Genomic DNA, 20,194 nt, shown 5'->3' with positions numbered 1-20,194 from the left:
GTTCGATCCCTAGTGGGCAGGCCCGTTGCCAGAATTTTATTTCCGAGGGGGATTATCCCTTATCAGTAGCTGCCATCTAAAGACAAAAAAAATTGGGGGAGGTAAATGCGCTGAAGATGAATTTCTTGGTATATTACAACTTACCATACAAGATGTTTAATTCCTTTAATGAAGTAAATTTAATTACCACTACACACGATTAAAATCAGGTATTTGTAGGATTTCGGGAAAGGGTTGCAGATACCTGAGCCCTTCCCTGGCTACGTGCCTGCTGGAGTTAGCTCCAAAATTTCTGTACTGTCCCAACATCGTGAGGACAATTTGGGAAATACTTGAAAGCGATATCGAAGCAAATTCCGCTTTCAAAACTATAGATAGGACTCGATGTGATGACCACGCGTCACCGAATGAAAGAACACTTCGCAGACCTTGTCTCTCAATATTAATTTTATTGACTAATTGTAAGTTTTTTGGGCCTCCCCGATGACGCAGTGGTAGCGTCGCCGCTTTGTAATCAAGGGGTTCCGGGTTCGATACCCGCTGAAAGCACATAGTTGTTCGGATCCCACTTTAAACTATAGGTACAGTCCCGATTAGCCATACTGTGCATAAAGTGGACTTCAAACACCAACTCGATCGAACTTCATAATTGTAAGTTTTTAGAACATCTAAACATGTTTTTTTATGCATTGTATTATGTAGCTTTCACCCTACTATTACAGTTTTTTTCCTAAGAATTCAACCGAGTATAACACTCTACGAAACCAGAGGTCCAAGGTTCGGACCTTGGACAGGTATTGTTGTATCATGTCTGTCCCATTGTCATTCCTTCGACTCATCATTCATCCTCATCGTGGCATTTAACCCAAGAGGTAGAAAAGCGGCGTAAAATAAAAATTCAAATGACTGATTTGGTTTATTTTACTTCGCTTTTCTGACACTTTTTAGCAAATTGTGAAGATGAAGTTGAGTATGAGTGATGTGAAATTGATTAGAGGATCATCATGCAGGACACACATGCCCAGCCGAGGATTCGAACCCAGGACTCCTGGCATCGTAATGCACCTTGCTATAGAGCAACCACCAACAAAAGAATCTTCGGCTAAAGTCCCTCATGCACCTTCCCCTCGATCCGTTCAGCTCGGGCCATGAGGAAGCATGCTCCACTCTCCCCCTCCCCGCCTCGTGGGAGGATGGTTCACAGGAGTCGCGGGTCTGCGCAGGGTTTTTTTTGCTGGTGGTTCCAATATAACCACTGCACCACGCAGGTCGTCCCAAATAGAAACAGAAAATGCTTGATAAGTAATTTTCTTCCCCATAACTCATGATTATAATATATAACTATTATTCGCTGCATAACTTGGGATAAATTATATTTGTATGTCTAGTTAACTTTGCCACCTAAACAACAGCAGCTTCCGCATTTGCAGGTGGAGGCTAAATGATGAAATATCACAGCTATCCAGAATTTGAAAATAATACTTCTAGAGCATGTAGATGGCTGTAAAAAAATTATACATATCTAGTTTTCTTCCATAATTGAAACGTGGTCTATTCAACCACCCTGGGAATCGAACCCGGAATATTGTGTGGCAGTCAGACTCCCTTTTAGAACTTTCAGAACTCATTGTGTTTGTACATTTGGTCGATCGGTCTATCCTAATCCATTGTTTCCAGAGGAAGAAAATCTGGCAGCTTCACATTCGACATTTCACTCGCGATGTACCAAAACGAGATCTCAAACACTCCGTGATTCTACCCTCTCGCGTTTACAGAAGCTAACCACCGCTCGGACTACAAACCCTACTTCAAACTAGCTCACAGACATCAATTGCCCACCAAATCAACAGATTAGGGTGAACCGACCGCTTTGATGTTTCTACGAATTTTCAGAAAGTGGCCTTTCTCCTCCTTTGCAAGTGATCAGCAGTAGGGTTGGGTGCATGTGAGAATAACCGCCAGCCATGTCATTCATCCCCGCGCCGGAAAAGGGAGAGGAAGTAGAGTTCTGTTCTTGCACTTTGAAATGCATAGGCATCTTTCCTGAGACATAAAATAATAAACCCAGAGAGTCATAGCTTTCCTGAACCATAAATTAATTAACGCAGAAAGTTCTAGCACCCGCAGCTAAATCTTCCGTGCGCAGCGAGGAAAAGTACATTTTCAAATGGTCTCCGACTTCCCTGACGGAGCGGGCCCTAAAACCATTAACTGCATCCTCTAGCAACACATCTGTTTGTGGTCAACAAGCAAAAAAGACGAAAATAAGGGTAAGAAGACGGTGAAGCACAAGGACCCTTGCTCATCGACACGGAGAAAGGTCAGGCCATAAACATTTTTGGGATACAATGAACGGAGGTATCTCCCTCCCCCAGCACAAACCGCTCTGTCCAGTCCACCAATTCTTTCAGTTGAGCGTCAATAGTGGCCGTGTTAGCGCAATTTTCTTTTAGATAAAATGTCCAGTGATTTTGGTAGTGAAGATTAAGATTAGCTTGTCATTAGTTTCTAATATTTGTGTAATTTCGTGTGAATAAACTTTCAAGAAAAAATAAAATATGCAGAATGAAAGTCTTGAAACCCCCTCCCTCCTTCTCTGCATTTGCATAAATTCGACACTGCTTCCCAAGATGCCTAAAACTAAAAGTAAATTATCAATTACGAAGCTTAGGAGTAAAATGTGATCACCCGACTCCGCTCCCCCACCCACTTAAATATAAGCAGCCTCCTATTTGAGAGTCCTGTTATAATCCCACCTATCGCATTGTAGAAAGTAAAATTGTTCACGTAAAAATACGTAGCACAATATATTGCATGTGGTGCGAGCGAATCTAGTAATAATAGTGATTGAATGATTTGGTTTATTTTTCTTCGATTTTCTGCCACCTTCAGCTAATCGCGAAGATAAGGATAATTGATGATACGAAATTGATGAAGGGACACTCACAAAAAACATTCATGCCCATGCCGGGAATCGAACCCGGGATCCCTGGCGTCGTGGAGCGCTGCGCTAACCACTCCGCCACGGAGGTTGAAACAACACATAAAAATGTAACAAATAAAATAATTACTGTAAATGATTCTATTTGGATGGAATTAACAATGGGTCTACAAGTACATTCAGTGTTGCTTATACGAGTAGTATTTGAATTATATTTATTATTAATATTTTTACTCTTATTTTAAATATTTCATGTGGTGTAAGGCTTGTCGTGTAAATAAATAAAACTAGTCCTCCACCTGAGAATACTACAAGTTGATGTAGAGGCATTAGTTGCACATTCTTGTGTGGCACGAATGAGTCTTTTACTAATTATGGTGGTGATTACGAGAGTAATGCAGACTTCCGTGACGCAACGATGCAAGGTGTCCAGGGTTCGAATCCCGGTCTGGACATGGGTATTCTTTGTGAATGTCCCTTCATCAATTGCATCTAATCATCACTCAACCACTTCGTCGCCATTAGCCAAGGAGACAGGAAAGGGACGTCGAATAACTAAATAGAAATACAGTTAAAATCATTAATTAGGAATATTGTTGGGGTATATCGGTCTCTATGAATCATTTTAAATTTGTAAAACAGGGCACACACATTTTCTTTGCCAATCTATGGAGCAACGTGCATCCAACCTTTGCCAAGATGGTATTTAATTTAAAGCAATTTGCCGGTCGCCGGGGCGGAGTGCTTAGAACTTTGCGCTATGACACAAGGGCTCCTGGGTTCGTATACCGGCCTGGGCATGGATGTTTCTGTGTGTCCATTGATCAATTTAACCCTATCGTCAAGTGCACGAGAGTTATCTAAAAAAATCCACATGTGAGGGTGAGTCGAGCTATGTTTCATTCAATAAGACTCTTCCGTTCAAACATATTTTGCTCTATAGCTGTCGATTTCGAATGGGCATCTAAGAGTGGTTGGTTAGCGGATCGGATTTGGAGCAAAATCACGGACTGTCATAATTGATTGATTGATTTAGTTTATTTTACTTCGCGTTTTGTGCCTATTGGCTAATTTGCGAAGATGGGGATGAGTGGTGAAATGATGAAATTGATGAATAGACATTCACAAACTACCAAGCCCGAGCGGGATTCGAACCCGGGACCCTTGGGACTGTCATAATTCCAATCACACTACAGACATAGCAAAATTTGTTCGCCTGAAGATGAGAGAAGAGGTCAATCAAAAAGAAAAACAAATGGATAATGTCAAATTAAGTCGGGACGCTGTTAGAACAGGTGTTCATTCACAGAGCAGAAGGGTTATTTTTACAAAATCTTGTTTCCCTGCTGGCTGTTTTTGGGCTTTGTAAAGTTGTTTCTTCTTGCCCAAGCGGTAAGCCCACTTGGTTGTTTGACCACGAGTTCCTTCGTAGGTAAACGCGGCAACAGAGGTTCACTGTCATAAAGGTGGTTCCCGCGCCGGCTGAAAGAGCGACGGGAATTTAAAGAAGCATTGCCACTAACATTCAGACAAACATCTAAGAATTTCCTAAGGTTTCAAAGCTGATCCGAAGGAACAACAAATACTAAAAAAAGCGACATGAATTAAATGATCGATTTGTCCGTCCTTCTGTTGATAAACGGCAATTCATATTAACAATAATAATCGTAAGCTTATCATTAAAGAGTCAACAATCAAAGCTAATACGCACCTTTTAATCAGAAATTACTAGATGGTCAAAGTTGTGTTTGTATCTTTTGTTATTTTAAGTCGCTTTTCTGCCACTTTCGGCTAATGAGGATGAGTGACGTTTAGATTAAATTGATGCCGTGATACCAATACTGAAGACGGGGCTCGAACCCGGAAATTCGTGGGATCGGAAGTGGATCACTTAACGCTGTTGGCCACCAAGCCCGAAGAGTATCAGAGAGCCGCCTCTGCGGCCAAGAGCGATTAGTGGTGGACTAACGATCCAGACACCAAATGTTCCGGGTTCGAGTGCCGTCCGGACCTTCGTCAATTTCATAATCTTCAGAAATTCCTTCACAATCTAATATCATGTGAATCAAATCTGTCAATAATGTGAGTATTAATATTATATAATATAATATAATGGTGCAGGTGTGTGAAAGAGTAACCATATGAAAACCAAGGTATCAATAAAAAAGATTTACAAAGATAAGTTGCATATGGAGATATGTGTAATTAGTTTTGTTCAGGGATGTAGCAAAGGACATCGGTTAAACTGTGAGGGGTTTCAATACTGTATCCACCTGCCGTTGGATTCAAGCACTGCATCTAATCGACGAGGCAAGTGTTTTTTTTTTTTTTGTTTTTTTTTTTTTTTATATATATATATATATATATATATATGTTGTCTCACACCCCATATCCTTTGCTGTTTCTAGCCAACGGTACTGCTTTATTTGATCCTACTTCTGCGTGTTGTCTTCCTCCTTGTTCCTTATTGCACTTGCATGATGCACTTATACTTTCACTCGGAATTTTCGCTATGGTGAAAATCCTGGTGGGTATGTTACACTTTGAACTTCCTTATTGTTTTTGTTTACATGGAAATGTTGTGTTTTAGTGCGAAGCTATACAGCGTCTACATGATGGGTATTCGAGGCTGACTTATCAGGGTTGGGATCGACACCGGAAACGGAACATCTAGTTGTAGTAGGGTATTGGAAAAACAGATGTGTTATTGTTTGGCTGGGATCACCGCATGGACAGGAAGTTGTAGGTACCACATGTATTCTTGCCAAATGTTCATTCACGAGAACATGACCCGTGCGCATTCTCAAGGTGAACACAATCACTACCCGAGGTATTTTCAAAGATTGATGCTAAGGTTGTTTTTTTTACCGATTTGCGCGTTCCACTTGTAAGTGGTGGTGTTTTGGATTTCATGTGCACACCAAACGTCCCAGTCTTGTTGGATTTTCATTTTCACTCGAGGGAGCAAGTCTGTGTACGGTAATCGTAATGGGGTTACGTGTTCGTGTGTCCGAGCTTGCTTTGCGTAAATGTCTACTAAGTCTTGGGATTTGTATTGATTGGTATGTGCCTTGATGTAGGTGAAGGTCACTTCCTGCCCCCGTTTTCGGAGTCGTAACGTTGCACTTTGAATAAGATAAGGAAAAATCGTAAGTTTGTAGGCTGCTGTGTCTGCTCGTGACAACGTTTGGATCACGCTCAAGGCGTCGGTCAGTATGAGAGAATGTGAAGTAGAGCTCTATAAATTGCGTAACATTCCGCCGAGTAGATTGATGCGTCGGGATGTAATTTAAATTGTCTAATTATTTTCTGGGAAGGGATATAAAATTCCAAACCTACTTCGGTATCATGTTTTGATCCGTCCGTGTATATTAGCGTCGACTCCGGCCATCTTTCTTGATATATTCCATGTTCACCGCGGTCGACGTAATGGATATCAAGGTTTGACTCTATAGGGATAGTTAATTGGTATATGATGGGGTGTTCGTGGGTAAATGATATCTGGTAGGCCTTTGGGTCTATGAAATAACAGTACAAGAAACAATATCGGGAGGTTGATTGATCAATTATCTTTACTACCTCCCATTGTCTTTGTATTGCGAATTCTCTATTGAAAGGGTGGGGGTATAGCCCATGTTTTGAGGAGGAATTGTACTGCGAGTTTTTTACGTCTTTGAGTGAGTGATTGTTCATTGCTCTCGAGATATACAATCACGTTTGGGCTGGAAGGCATTAGTCCAAGGCAAGTACGTAAGGCCTGTCCTAACGGATTCAGGAGTTCTGTATTTGCCCCACCGTATACTGGGGCTGCATATTCGTATAGTGATCTAAAGCAATTTTTATAAAATAATAACATGATGTATGGATGACTCCCCACTTAGTGGTGGATATGCTTCGTAATATGTTTATAATTTTTTCCCCTTTGCTTTAATGTATGCAATGTGGAGTCTCCACGATATGTATGGGACTCTACGAGAGGTATGTTTTGGATACTTGGAATATTGTTTGGATAAGTGAAGGATTGTCGGTGATTGAAGATTATGATTTTTATTTGGAGGGTGGGAAAATTTGTCCTATACTTCGTAGGTTATTCCGAAGTACAGTGGTAACTCTTTTTAAAGCAATAATGCCTTGAGTGGCATCTGAAGTTTATTGATAAGTTATTGTAGTAAGTTAAATTCAGCGAGATCTAATTAGTGGATGTCTTGGGTATATATGTTGAATAGTAGGGGGCTGAAGGGGAACCCGTGTGGGATTCCGTTTCGTCCTTTTCGGGCCCCGTCCACTCGATCATCAAACCAAAATACAAGATTTCGTTCGTTATGTAATTCCAGATAATATTAACAACGGAAGGATGTATTTGTAATTTATCTAAGACATTGCATAGTATCGGGATGTAAACCGAATCATAGGCTTTCAATGTCTGTAAACAGGCTAAAATAATAGTCCTTAGTTGTCTGACTATTTTGTATTGTTACTGTGAGCGTGGATACGGCGTCTTGGCTGCCGTGATTGAGCCTGAATGCCATTTGTGTTGGGGGGAAGAATTGTTGCTTTTCCAAGGCCCAATTTATTCCATGTTGTAATGTATTTTCAAAGAGTTTGATGAGTACCGGAATTAAGACAATGGGGCGGTACGGTACGATTGTGCGTTGTTAAGAGGTTTAGATGGTTTGAGGATAGGAATTACGATATGATCGTTCCAGGTTGTGGGGATGGTGCCGGTGCGATATATTTCATTGTAAATTTTTACAATGAGTTGGATACCTTCTTCCGGTAAGTGTCGAAGTATGTCATATGTTATGCCGTCGTATCCGGTTCGGTAGTTTTGAAGGAGTCTAAGGTATTTCGGATTTCTAATGCTGTTACCGCAGGAAAATCATCTGTGAAGGTCCAGTTTAATATTTCGTCTTGTTTGTATCCCGAGCTGATCGAAGGGTGGGTGGGGTTAAGGAGGAGATGAAATCGTTTTCCCAGGTTCGGTCTAGCGTTTTTGCCTTACTTTGGGTGGGTTTGCGTATGGAATTAAATTTGTGTCAGATGGAGGTTATGGTATCGCTGCCATCTAATGTATTGCAAAAGTCTTGCCACGCTGCTCTCTTCGTATAGAGATAAGAATTTTTTGGCTTTCGCTTGTAGGCGTTTTAGTTCAAACAAATTTTTTCGGGTGTGGTGTCGTTCATATTGTCGGAGTTGTTGTCGTTTTCTGATTTTAATGTTTTCGCAGTCTCGCGTGCACCAACTTATGGATGGGTATCTGGCCGGGATACTGAAGCGGGTACGAGTCGCACTGTGGTCCATAGCAATCTTGATCGTTTCAATGAGATTGTAGTAACCTGAGGTTACATTTAGGAATGGTGTAATTTGGATAAATATCTGTAACAATGTGGTCTTGAACGCATCCCAGTTAATGGAAGCTTTATTCCATCGCCTTACTGGGGGTGGTTGTAGGGTGTCCAAGCTTGGATGTCGATAGTTGTGGTGTCGTCTGATTAATAAAATGGGGTGTGATCGATGCCTTATAAGTCTTCGTCTATATGCTACCTGACCTGGATGAATATTTCCAGAGACGTTATCGTCAGGTCTATGCTAGAGGGGTTATTTCAGTTTAGGGGGTAGTGGGGGGGGGGTCCATCGTTACAGATTATGAGGTTATTCACCGTGATCCATGTGTCAATTACGTTACCTAGTCTGTCGTTATGAAGGTCTCCCCACGTTGAGTGGTGGCCATTAAAATCACCTAAAACGGCGATAGGTCAGGAGACGTGTTGCATCAGTTCTTCAAGATCTCTTGAACGTATGCGTTGGGAGTTTGGATTGGAAGGAATGTATAACGATATGGCTGTGAATGTTCGTAGGAAAATGGAAACGCGAATAGCTACTATTTCTGCTTGAAAATCTTGCTTTTTAATCTTATGTCATTCGGAATCGGGACTCCTGCATGTTGTATTTTTTCGTGTATGAATATGACCGTTCCCCGATTAATTGTTGGTGTACCGTATATGTTACAATGCGCGATACGATATTTTTCGCGTTTGGTACCTTTAACTTTCTGTAAACAGAGTATTTGGGGTTTACATTCGGCAAGCAAGTTTAGTATTTCCAATTTTCTCGCGGGGAAGCTATTGACATTCCATTGTACTTTTATTTCCATTACCGGTATCTATCAAACCTTGTTCTGTCACGGCGTGTATTCCATAATAGCCAAGAGGTTGGATGTTAGAGATTGTATTTGTTTGATAAATTGAATTCGGCGGATTTTGTTCTCTGCGTCCCGTACCGCCTGCCATAGGTTTGGAATCATTTCTAGGATCGAATTGTAAATTTGATTTTGCTCTATTGTTATACGCGCTGAGGTTGAGTTTCTCGAGGGCATATTTGTTGGTGACCGAACTGGATGCTCTCGACCGATTTCACTCGTACTCGTCAAAGAAGCGAGCCGAGCCTTCTGTCCTATCGGTTTTGAGCGAGTGCTGTATTGGAAGTGGGACTGGAGGTCCTTGATTGTATTTCATCGTCGTCATACCAGTTCCTGCTAGTGTTCGTTTTACGGGATTTGTGCTCGTCTTTTCTTTTTGTTTTGGATGGACGGTGTCGAGTGGAACGCTTTGGCGGTTTCATGGTATCAGCACCCTACTTCTGATTCATCCCTTGTGAGTCCCGCTTCTGTATGCTTCAATATCTCATAGTAGTTGACCGTTTGTGTCTTAGAGGGAACTCGAATCTAGTGTTGTCCACCGATTGTTCCGACCTTGGGAGGCGTAATGGGGTAAGTTAGCACCTGTACATTTTGGGCGGAGTACTTCCTTCCAGGTGGGAATAGGAATAAAGAGCCCTTGTAGTTTACTTCTTGCCTTGTGATATGCTATTTTTCTTCAGCCATTTTGTTTTGTATAGCTGTTTCTAGTCTACGTCGGGGGCAATTTTTGAATAAAGAAGAATGTGATTCTTTGCAGTTAATGCATGAAGGTGTGCTTTCACACTGGTCTTCACGTTTTTCATTTGCACAGTTAGCGCACATAGGTTTCGAACGGCATTGCCTCTGGTGATGCGAGTAGCGGAAACATTGTAAACACTGAAGGACTGCTCTTGTTCGCGGACTTACTTCATGTATATGGCTATTGATAATGATTTTATCAGGAATTTGGTTACCCCGGAAGGTAACACAGAAACGTTTTGTTGGGACGAGATCAAATGTCCCATTTTCTCGCCAGATCTTTTTCGGCAGACGTTTGACTGTGAGAACCCTGATGGGGCTTTCTACACCTTCCAATACGTCTTGTTCGGAGGTATCATGTTCGATACCAAAAACCAGGCCCTCCCTTTGAACTAGTGAAATTGGCACCCGCGATTTAACCAACATTTCCTGGTGTAAATCAGTCTGCAGCATGAAATTGTTTGCTGCAATCAATGCAAATTAAAAGAGTATATAAACTCTACATTATTATTGACTCATGCATTCCCTTAAAAAATGCATTGTTTTCTCGCACGTTTCAGCCCGCAATGAATATAAATGTGTAATCTATTAAATTAAAAAGGTGCATGCAGATTTAAAAATTGGAAAATATCGATAAGATGATTCAATTGTAATGTGTTTTGCTAGAAGTATTTTTCTCCTTAAAAGAGTTTGTTACAGGTCTTCAAGAATAGAATGTCCATTTACATGTATTTATAGCCATACAATGAATTCTATATATATTGTATTTTTTGTAACGTTAGGCACATAGGGCAACTATTAGCACAAAATAACGTGTAATAACAATATAACAAAGCAAATTTTAAGTGCAATTTGTGCTCAGAGAGTTTCATCTTGACTGATCCTACAGCTTAAAGTGGTATCCAAACCACCGTATACATCGCACCCAGAATCCCTTGATTACAATGCGATGCATAATATGCATAATGTAATGTAAACTTAAGTTGAACTTTCATTTGAACCTAACAAAATACGGATGCATTTTATTAAATTAAATTAAAGTTAATGTATTAAATTTATCAACTTTACAAAGTTCTCTCACGGATTTGATTGAATGATTTGGTATTTTAAGCCTACTTTATGCACAATAAGGCTAATTGGAACTGGACTTACAGTTTAAAGTGAGATCCGAACCACCATGTGCCTCCACCGGGAATCGAACCCTGGACCCCCTTGATTACAAGGCGACGACGCTACCATTGCGCCATCGGGGAAGCTCTATTCCACTCACGGAGATAATTCGGAGCAATATAAATGCCCTATATCAAAACAATTGGGGAATATGATTTACAATGTGGATATTCTTCGGTAAATATGTTTCTAACTACAATTTACCTAAATAGTGGAGACGTGCGGTGACAGATAGAGACGGAATTGAGAGAGAGAGAGAGGGGGGGGGGGGGACACACAATTTTCTGTTCAGTGCGAACCTTTTGGATTTCTTTTTCATAGCTCACCAAAAACACAATATACAAAATACGACCCAATCCTTCAATGGCGAAATTGTGAGTCAATCACTCAACTGGAATAAAAAGTACGGATTTATATGTAGGAGGCCAGAAGATAGTTATTGCGCTACCATGTGCCAGGACACAAAAAAATTCACTTTGCCCGCTAGAATTGTCGTGTCTGAGTGACATGTAATTTACGTTCGTTGTGAGAGTTGCTACAATTCCATTGCATGTCAAGAATAATAATGATAGCGTTGAAATCATAAAATACGGAAATGTGCATGGAAAAAGTAGATCCTTGTGTTTTACTTTCGAATTTTACTCATTTTATGTCAACTTTCTACATATAGTCAATGAATGGCGGCAGAGGAATGAATGATGCTTCAGGGAAATTGAAGATTGAAGAAACAACAAAAAAGAAAAACTCACAATTATCAGAGGCTAGGGCTCAAGAACCTTGGCTACGCAGCATGTTATGATATTTAAGTATATCACGGATTGCTGCTAAATCCTTTCCGAGATATTTGTAATGGATGAATCCCCGCCCCCGCTACGAGAAAAAGAAAGACTATGGGATGTGAAACATTAACAATATAATTGCAATGTTTTACATCGCTCTTGGCTGTATTCCGAATGTATTAAGAGATCAGCGATAAGTTGGATTTTTTTTACCACGGTATAAGTGTATTTGAGTGCGAGGGCTACCTATCTCATCATTTATAAAGAGTTAACTTCGTCGTTACGCTAGCACCAGGCACAAATGCATCAATTTTTATTTCAGCTATTTTAATTCACTCTTCTGCCTCTTGTGTTAATCGCGATAATATTCAATTATCAATTTATAAAATGGTGACCGGACATACTCAATGATACATTCATGCCTGACCAGAGTTCGAATCTGGAACATATGGCCTCGCTTCGCTAAAATGTCTGCCAGAAATGTATCGCAAAAGTATAGGTGTGTTCCACCTACGTCACAAACTGTTGCATTGTGGGATCGAGTAGCCATGATTGTGGCGGGTTCTTGTAAACATTCGGAATTCAAGCGGGCGGGCGGGAGATTTGAACCTTCTTTACGATGCTTTGGCAATATTACGTATATTAGGTTGTATAGGGCTAACAGGCACTCACGTTTATCCTAGAATTTTCCGAGAAAGAACAGAAGGTGCAATTCACGGCACAGAATTTTGCGATTGTTGATCAGAATACGCCGTCATGGCGAGAATAAATCGTGCCAACATTAATGAACAAAACAAACAGTACAGAGCGGTGGGAACATTTCTTTTCAGGTAGGTTCATATATCACATTTTTCTGTGACTTTCAGTACAAATCGATTGAACTGGTGTTTTTTTTATCATAATTGCAAGTAGCGTTTCCTTGTTATTTTTTTATTTGGTAGAAAGGTTTGACGATAAAAATTATAACATTCAAAGTTAAATTCATCTTGATAATTGCACGCTTGTACTTGATTATTTATATTTAATTCATTAACACAAACCGTTATTAATTGTTATCCTATTCATGAGAAAATGTGCCGGTAGAAAAGCACTGCTTTGATATATCATTAACATGTTTTAATCAAGTATCTCAAATATATTGATTCATTTGGTTTATTTTACTTTGTTTTTCTGCTATATTTGGCTAGTCGTAAAATCAGTCATGCCTAGGCCGAGATTCGAATCCGAGGCCTCTAGCATCATAGTGTGTTGTGCTAACAACTCCGTCACTGAGGCCTGCATATCCCAAATTGTTAACGAAAGGAGTGAAATTACTGTTTTTGAACGTTAAAAGGAAACATAGAAGATAATGGCTGAGTCTTGGAATTTTCAGTTAATTTGTACTCAAGATTGTCGATTACCACTTTCTCCCACCCCGAGCGGGAAACATAGGTTACTTACTGAATGTAAATATTTCAAGCAGAATCCGAACCACTAATAAATACGAAAACAAACTGATTCCATGTAGCTGGTTGAAGTAAATAAACACAGGTGAATTAGAGTTGTCTTTTCGTTGCACTTTTATGCAATGTTACCGACGTTTTACACAGTACTAACAACAAACGTGCACTTGGCGCAGGTGTAACGAACGCTGCGTGGTGGGTATTTCCTTGCAGACGACAAACAGCTTTGCCGCAAACATGGCGGCGGTGCGAATCCTGACGTCACATGAGAGCTCCAAGAACCGGTTTAACCCAGCGCAGAGGATGAAATCATTTACAGCGACTCGCTGTGGCAGTGTTGCTTGCCACCTCCCCCTCGCTCGCAGGTAGCCTTCTCAGCACCCCACCTGCTGATGGAAGAGTACCGTCTAAGAACTAATACGAAATGAAATATACGAGAATCGGAAGTAGGCTGAACGTAGCATATTGGTATTTAATAAACGTGGAAATAAAACAATCAAAGGAGCCGTGGTTCGATTCGTGACGGAGCTCATATTTGTTGTTCGAATCCCACTCTACACTATATGAAAGGTAAAGTGTTCCCCTGTGCTTAGCACCACGCCATGAAGGCGTATAGAGGGTGTGGAGGTAACGCCTCACACTTTCTTGATCCGGTCGTGAGTGGGAATGATGTGATCAGCATCACGTCCCTGACCGCCTTTACCCCCCAGGGTTCCCCCAGGTACCCATGTCATTCGACGCTGGGTGGGCGCCGGGGCCGCTTCCAACGTTAGAAAAGTTCCCGGATTTGAACCGTCCAGATGCATTTACACTTGAAACAAAGTTCGTCAAAGTTTTTCCAAACCACATGTTGCCAAAAATTTAAAAACAAAAAGAATAACTCTGAAGAAAAATGCCGCAAACATTACTGCAAAATGAAAAAAAAATCTTCAATGGATGCAAATAGGATACAGTTGGAAAAGGCAAGCGTGAGAGACATAGGCACACTGAACGGGGAGGGGGTGGTTATGGGGGTCAGAATCCTCTCTTTGGACTTACCTATGGTGGCAGGATCAACGAGAAAGAGGTCTCGAAAAGAATAACTGCAGTAATGGAGTTCGGTGGTCCGCATTAGCGCGAGTGATGTAAAATCCAATCACAAGTTCCACGCCATTTTTGCTTTTGTCCTTCAAGGGTTGGTCAGAGGGTTGTTAAGAACGTTTTTTTAGTTTAATTTATACACAGATACATTATGGAAACGGAACTTATGTTCTAGAGTGGTGGACCACCAGTGGGAATTGATTACAAGGCGACTTTACGCTATCGGAAGGGTTTCTTTTTTTCTCTTAAATAGATAACAGAGTTAGTCATAATGCCAAATTTTCGTCTGCAGGACTCTCTCATGGGAGGTGTCAAGTATCCGAGCGATAACGAAATCCGTGATACCTCCTTTCTTCACACATTCGTTCGGAAGTGGTAAAATAATAAAAAAAATCTCAAGCATAAATGTTAATAACTCTTGTTATTATTACCAGAGACATTCTCAAAATAATCTTGTTCTCCGTTGAAATCAAATCAATAGGAAAGCAAGATCCCCACCCGCTCACGTGAATCTGTAGCTAGATTCAAGAGTTTGAAACATTACACTTCTCGCGAGATACTCTTCCAGGCGAAACTAGCGGATATGAAATTCCGGGTTGCATAACCTTAAGGGTGGACGTTTCTCAATTTTTCCAGTGTACAACCAAGGTCCGTGAAGACTTTCCCCTATCCCGCTTCAAGAGGTCTGACCATAACAGCCCCTTTTCCGCGGGGGGCGGGGAACGTAAACTTGTGACGTCACCGCGGAAGCAAACTTTAAATCTGCTTTGACAAAGTCGTTTGAAAAGAACGACGACGTGTCAATATTTTTGAATAGTTACAACAAAATATTTGATTCATTACGTCGTTCACTGTAGACTGTAGACGTAGGCACTGTCTAGAAATATATTCGGGAAGGGTTCTTGGACGCTGGTCAATTGTATCACATGTAATAAGAATAGCAAAATTGTCTTGATATTACAATATCTGCTAATAAGTAATATATTATAAAACAAAGAGCGCATAAAGTGGTCGACTTTCGATTTCGCCCCAGAAGTTCCCAGGTCAGAATCCCGGCCTAGGCGTGCGTGTTCTTCATCAATTTCATCCAATTATCACTCATCGTCACGATTATCCAAAAGTGGCAGAAAATAATTAAGTAGAAAGAAATAGATACAGAATAGGTAATATTTGTAATAATTTTGGATTATTATGTGAATAAAGGCAGGGAGCCGCGGTGATTTAGTCGGTAGGGCGTTTGACTGCTACGAGACCCGAATTCGATTCCCGATGTGTGTGATGTAAGGTCGGAATTTTTCCGCCCTTGTCCCTGCATGAAGTGACTCTGGGGTTCACCCAGCCTCAAATAAATGGGTTCTTGTGGGCTAAGTCGGCCGGAGCGTCATGCTGATCACTAGGGCTGGGAAGTTGAAGACCGATAAATTGCCAAAAAAAGACCTAAAAATATCTAAAAAAAGGACGTATAAATGTGATCCAAATTAATTAATAACTTTAGTTCTAATTACATATTTAATGAATATGCGCGGCACCTCCTTATCGGACTTGAGATCTTTGCAGGCGCATGCTGTCTGGTCGTATACACCGTGCTGAAAGCTTCAAAACAAGATAAAGTTGCCACTTACAGCGCGACCTTCTAGAGGACCTTGAACCGTACCTGCTTCAGTGGTTCAAAAATGTTTTTCTTTAGTTTCAGGGATGGTTCAAATATATTTCTTTCTCTCTTTTTTTATTTCTTTACTACAGAAAGGATGTTTAAGAGGTGATGAACTGATGATGATTCGAATTGTGAATGGGCAGTAAAAACGTAGTCGAAAGAAGGTGAAGTTGCAAAAACAAAAGCCGTTAAGACCTAAAAAAAGGCTAAAAAAGGACCAATAAGCCAAAAAACGTCGAAAAAGGCAGAAACGTACAAATAAAACCCACCTTTTTCTGGCCTACAATGACCCAAAATGAACATATATTATGTTGGGCCTCGTCTTCGGACACTAGGAAAAAAAAGGATTTTTCCTCAATGTCCGAGCCCTAATCATCACCATGCACTAATTTCCGCAGGCAATGTCAATACAAAACTAATTCATTCAATAGCCGGAACGTCAACCACAAATTAATAGGCATGGGAACTACTTGGATTTGATTTGAATTGGTTGGGTTTGGTTACTTCGATTTTCTGCCACTTTTGGGTAATTGCGATAATAGCGCGATGTGCTAACCACTCCACCACGGGGGCCGGCTCATGGGAGCTACTACATCTACTACTACTACTAATAATAATAAACGTATTAAAACAATGTCATTTTATTTATTATATTATTATCAGCATTAGTGATTTTTTTTTCAGGGAAGAAAGGTTTCGGTACTCTTTAGGTTCCTTTGTTTTTATTATTATTTGTTTTGTTCATCATAAAAACTACTATAAATATTGTGGTATGTTCGTAAATGATCGTGGGGGGTGCAAGGAGTGACCCCTTTCTCAAGACACGCAAATGTCAACCTCACTGAACTACATTATTCAGGGACGTCTGAACCCATGGCCAGTATATTTCTCTATGGGGCTTGTGTTGCGTGCTGACAATATGTATTTGTGATTGTCCCTCATCTCTATGTATCTTATCACCATTTTTATTCGTCTTCACAAAAGTGGCAAAAAGCGCAAAGTAGAATAAAACAATTCGTCATTCATAATTGATCGTGCAAAAGAAAAATGTAGTTATTATATTATTATTATTATTGCATCCTATAAACATAAGATCTATCGCGTCTGCCACTTCAGGAAATTATGTTCTCCATTACAACTTAAACGAATTGCACTGACCTGACTTAAATGTATATTTTTTTCTACATTTCGGACCACCCACCGACAAGAGACAAATTTAAATCTCTTTCCTCTTCACCTATTGTTTACAAGGTGTAACAAAGGGTGACTTCCGTGTATTATGTTGCAGAAGGAACTGAGTTCCAACAACAAACGGAGTTCCAAAGCGTTCCGGCTCACTTTAAACCCTACATACTGCAATTAAGTATTTTGGTTATTTAATTTTAGTACTTGGCAACTTTTCCTGGGGAGCTTCATCCCCCCGCAGACTCCCTCTAAATACGACGTTGCATACAAAAACTCCAACAACAATTGTATACACATATGTCTGTATACTAATTGAAAACATTCGTGCCTCCAATGCGCATCCATGTAAAAAGATTGGCGAAGGGAGGCAAGTGCTTCCGCGATGACGTCACAGAATTCTCGACCGCGGGGGTTGTTAAAAAGCCCAGTTATGGCGGGATCTTCTCAGGTAGGGAGGATGACTGATTCCATGGACCTTGGTGTACAACCTTATGTAATATTACGGATACTGTAATTGAACAAAACCAATTTACTTGATGCCAATTTCTACAGTAGTATACATAAAGATTCGTATATTGTACGAATGCTAGTGATAAATACAGTTTTTTTGTTAAATGAAAATCTACCTTTATATTGAGTGAATAAATTGAGTTTCAGTGTGTGTCTATGTGTGTTTGTGTGGTGTCAGTGTTCGCTTTCTATAAAATACACAATAATTTAAAATATTATGGAGGAGACACATTTGGATCCTGTATATTCAAAATTCCAAATTATCAAGTAATAAATAATGTCTCCTTTCCACATTTATGTATACACATACACTCTGCGTCTATAAATTTAAAAAAAATAGTTGCCAGAGCAGTCAGAGCAATAGGACAGAATATAAAACGGATACTGTAATTGAACATGAGCAATTAATACATATAAAGCAAATATTTATATTGAAATTGCTTAGAAGTAAGTGTTTATATTTATAATTTTAAACCAATTAATACAGAAGGCATCATTATTATAATTAAAAGATAGTAATGTATAATAATAATATAATATTACTTTAGGATAAGTCGAACCTATGTTTACGATTGTGTCTCCGGCCACTTTGCTAAAATGTCCAAGGTAAATCCACCCAATTTTTTGGGCCGAAAAACAAAGCCAACAATGAAGTACACACTGAAATTTACTTGATGCCAATGTCTACACTAGTCTACTTACAATTCTTATACAATCTGCACGATCAGTCGCCTCCTAAGTATGCACAAATACATGTAAAAATCTAACAGTGACTCAGAAACCAAGGACACGTTCTTTGAAGTACATTTTGCCGCGCCGACGTAAAGCAATGTGTAGAAAGGGAAAAGTTCACATGAACTTTTAAAACTTCGGCCCGTCATATGAAAACTGGACCGCGCAAAAGACCTCCCTCCTCGGGAAACAGGTTATAGATTATCTGTTCCTGATTGAACTCGACGAAAGGATTGGTGCGACAAGGTTGCTGCGAATGTTTTCGTCTTCTTTCTTTTTTCCTAGATTCGCGGACTTCATTCCTCCTGTGCCAAAGACACTGCAGAGGGAAAGTAAGGAATCTTTTTAATTGCGAGCATTGTGATTCTTGCTGCGTGTAGGGAAAAGGAGAAAGCGGTATTTGTTTTTTCTTAATCCCTCTGCTACTCCCGTTACTGTTAATTGCATAATTGTAACGAGCTCAAATGTGTGTTTGGTCACAGTAATGCTTTCCTGATAAAATCACTAATCAGTTCACATATTGACGTTGTTTTATTATTAATAATAATATTATTATTCCCCATTTTACTCAACATTCAGATTGTTACAGTCACGATACTTCTGAGTTAGGATTGTTACGAGTCTAGCTTTCCGCAATCACCCGAATGTCAACCTCTCCTCCTTGGACTGCATTCTTGCGGACTAACGGGGCTCTGGCGTCTGAACTCACAGCCTGTCGTTTTTCTACCACTTCTAGGAATTCACGAAGGTGGGGATGAAAAGCGACACGATGAAATTGATCAAAGGGAATCACAAACACAGATGCACACGACACTGAGGATTAGACTAACTTTGAGTTCAGATGTCAGAGTCTCGTTAGTTTGCAGGAATGCAGTCCATGGTGTGTTACGTGAAACAAAGTGTTTACTTTCCGTAAACCTACAAATGTCAACCTCTCTTCCACGTAAGTCACCGTCCAGACATTCTTATACAACTCTTTTATGGTCAGCACAGGATATCAACAATAGCCAGTTGGTGTTATATCTGGATAAACCTTCAGAATGATATCCTTAACTAAAGCACAACAAAACGATGATGTGTTGGATCATTTGACTTGTTATTGGTACTCAGGCACGAATAAATTTCAGTTTCCTACTTGAATATATATTTCTACTTGCTTAGCATCATACGTAAGAATATTATTACCCCCGGTAGATACTTGTCGAGAGGGGGAGGGGATATTTTGAGGAAATCATATCATCACGGGAAAGGTTATACAGTAGACTACTGTACTGAGAAATGTAAGTACGATATTCATAATATTACTCTACACCCCATTTATCACATATGTTTTTTTTTTTGCCGTCTCTTCCTATTTTCTCTACGTTATTTCGTATGAGTCCATTTTTTAATAGTTTGATGTTGTCTCGATCCCGTCTATCCGAATTGTCGGGAATCTACAGCAGACAAATATGGAAATTAGTCAACCTCTCTCTGACGAAGTACTCTCTGGAGACTACAGGCAAATAGGGATCTGGCGGCTGGACCTACAGGCTCCTCAGTGTATGTCCGTGTGTATTTGAATCTTTTCTCAATGTACATTCAGCCAAAAGTGGAAGAAAAGCGACATAATATCAATGGACAGTTATACAAATAGAGAAACAAAGAACATTGATCGGGGCTCTAACTTCATTGTTCTCAGGCAAGTTTTTGCTTTTTCCTTAAAAGGATTTTTAAAAAAGCCTACAAGTGATGAGAAAGTACGAATTCTTTCACGTTGTTTTG

At 40.1% G+C, this 20,194-nt stretch overlaps 1 protein-coding gene across 1 annotated transcript in view; it reads right to left on the bottom strand.

The window, feature by feature from the left end:
* LOC145991450 (methyl farnesoate epoxidase-like) overlaps positions 1-18,516 on the bottom strand; it is a 46,963-nt gene extending 28,447 nt beyond the window's left edge. The window contains exon 1 of the mRNA XM_083127455.1: positions 18,401-18,516. The gene's annotated coding sequence lies outside the window, so the exon portion shown is untranslated. The remainder of the gene's footprint in view (positions 1-18,400) is intronic.
* Positions 18,517-20,194: the final 1,678 nt, after the last annotated feature.

This window comes from Lepisma saccharinum, chromosome 8 (genome assembly GCF_977018435.1).
Source record: "Lepisma saccharinum chromosome 8, izLepSacc3.1, whole genome shotgun sequence".
Classification (NCBI taxonomy): Eukaryota; Metazoa; Arthropoda; class Insecta; order Zygentoma; family Lepismatidae; genus Lepisma; species Lepisma saccharinum.
The sequence above is the reverse complement of the archived record's forward strand: the minus strand, read 5'-3'. Positions and strand labels throughout refer to the sequence as shown.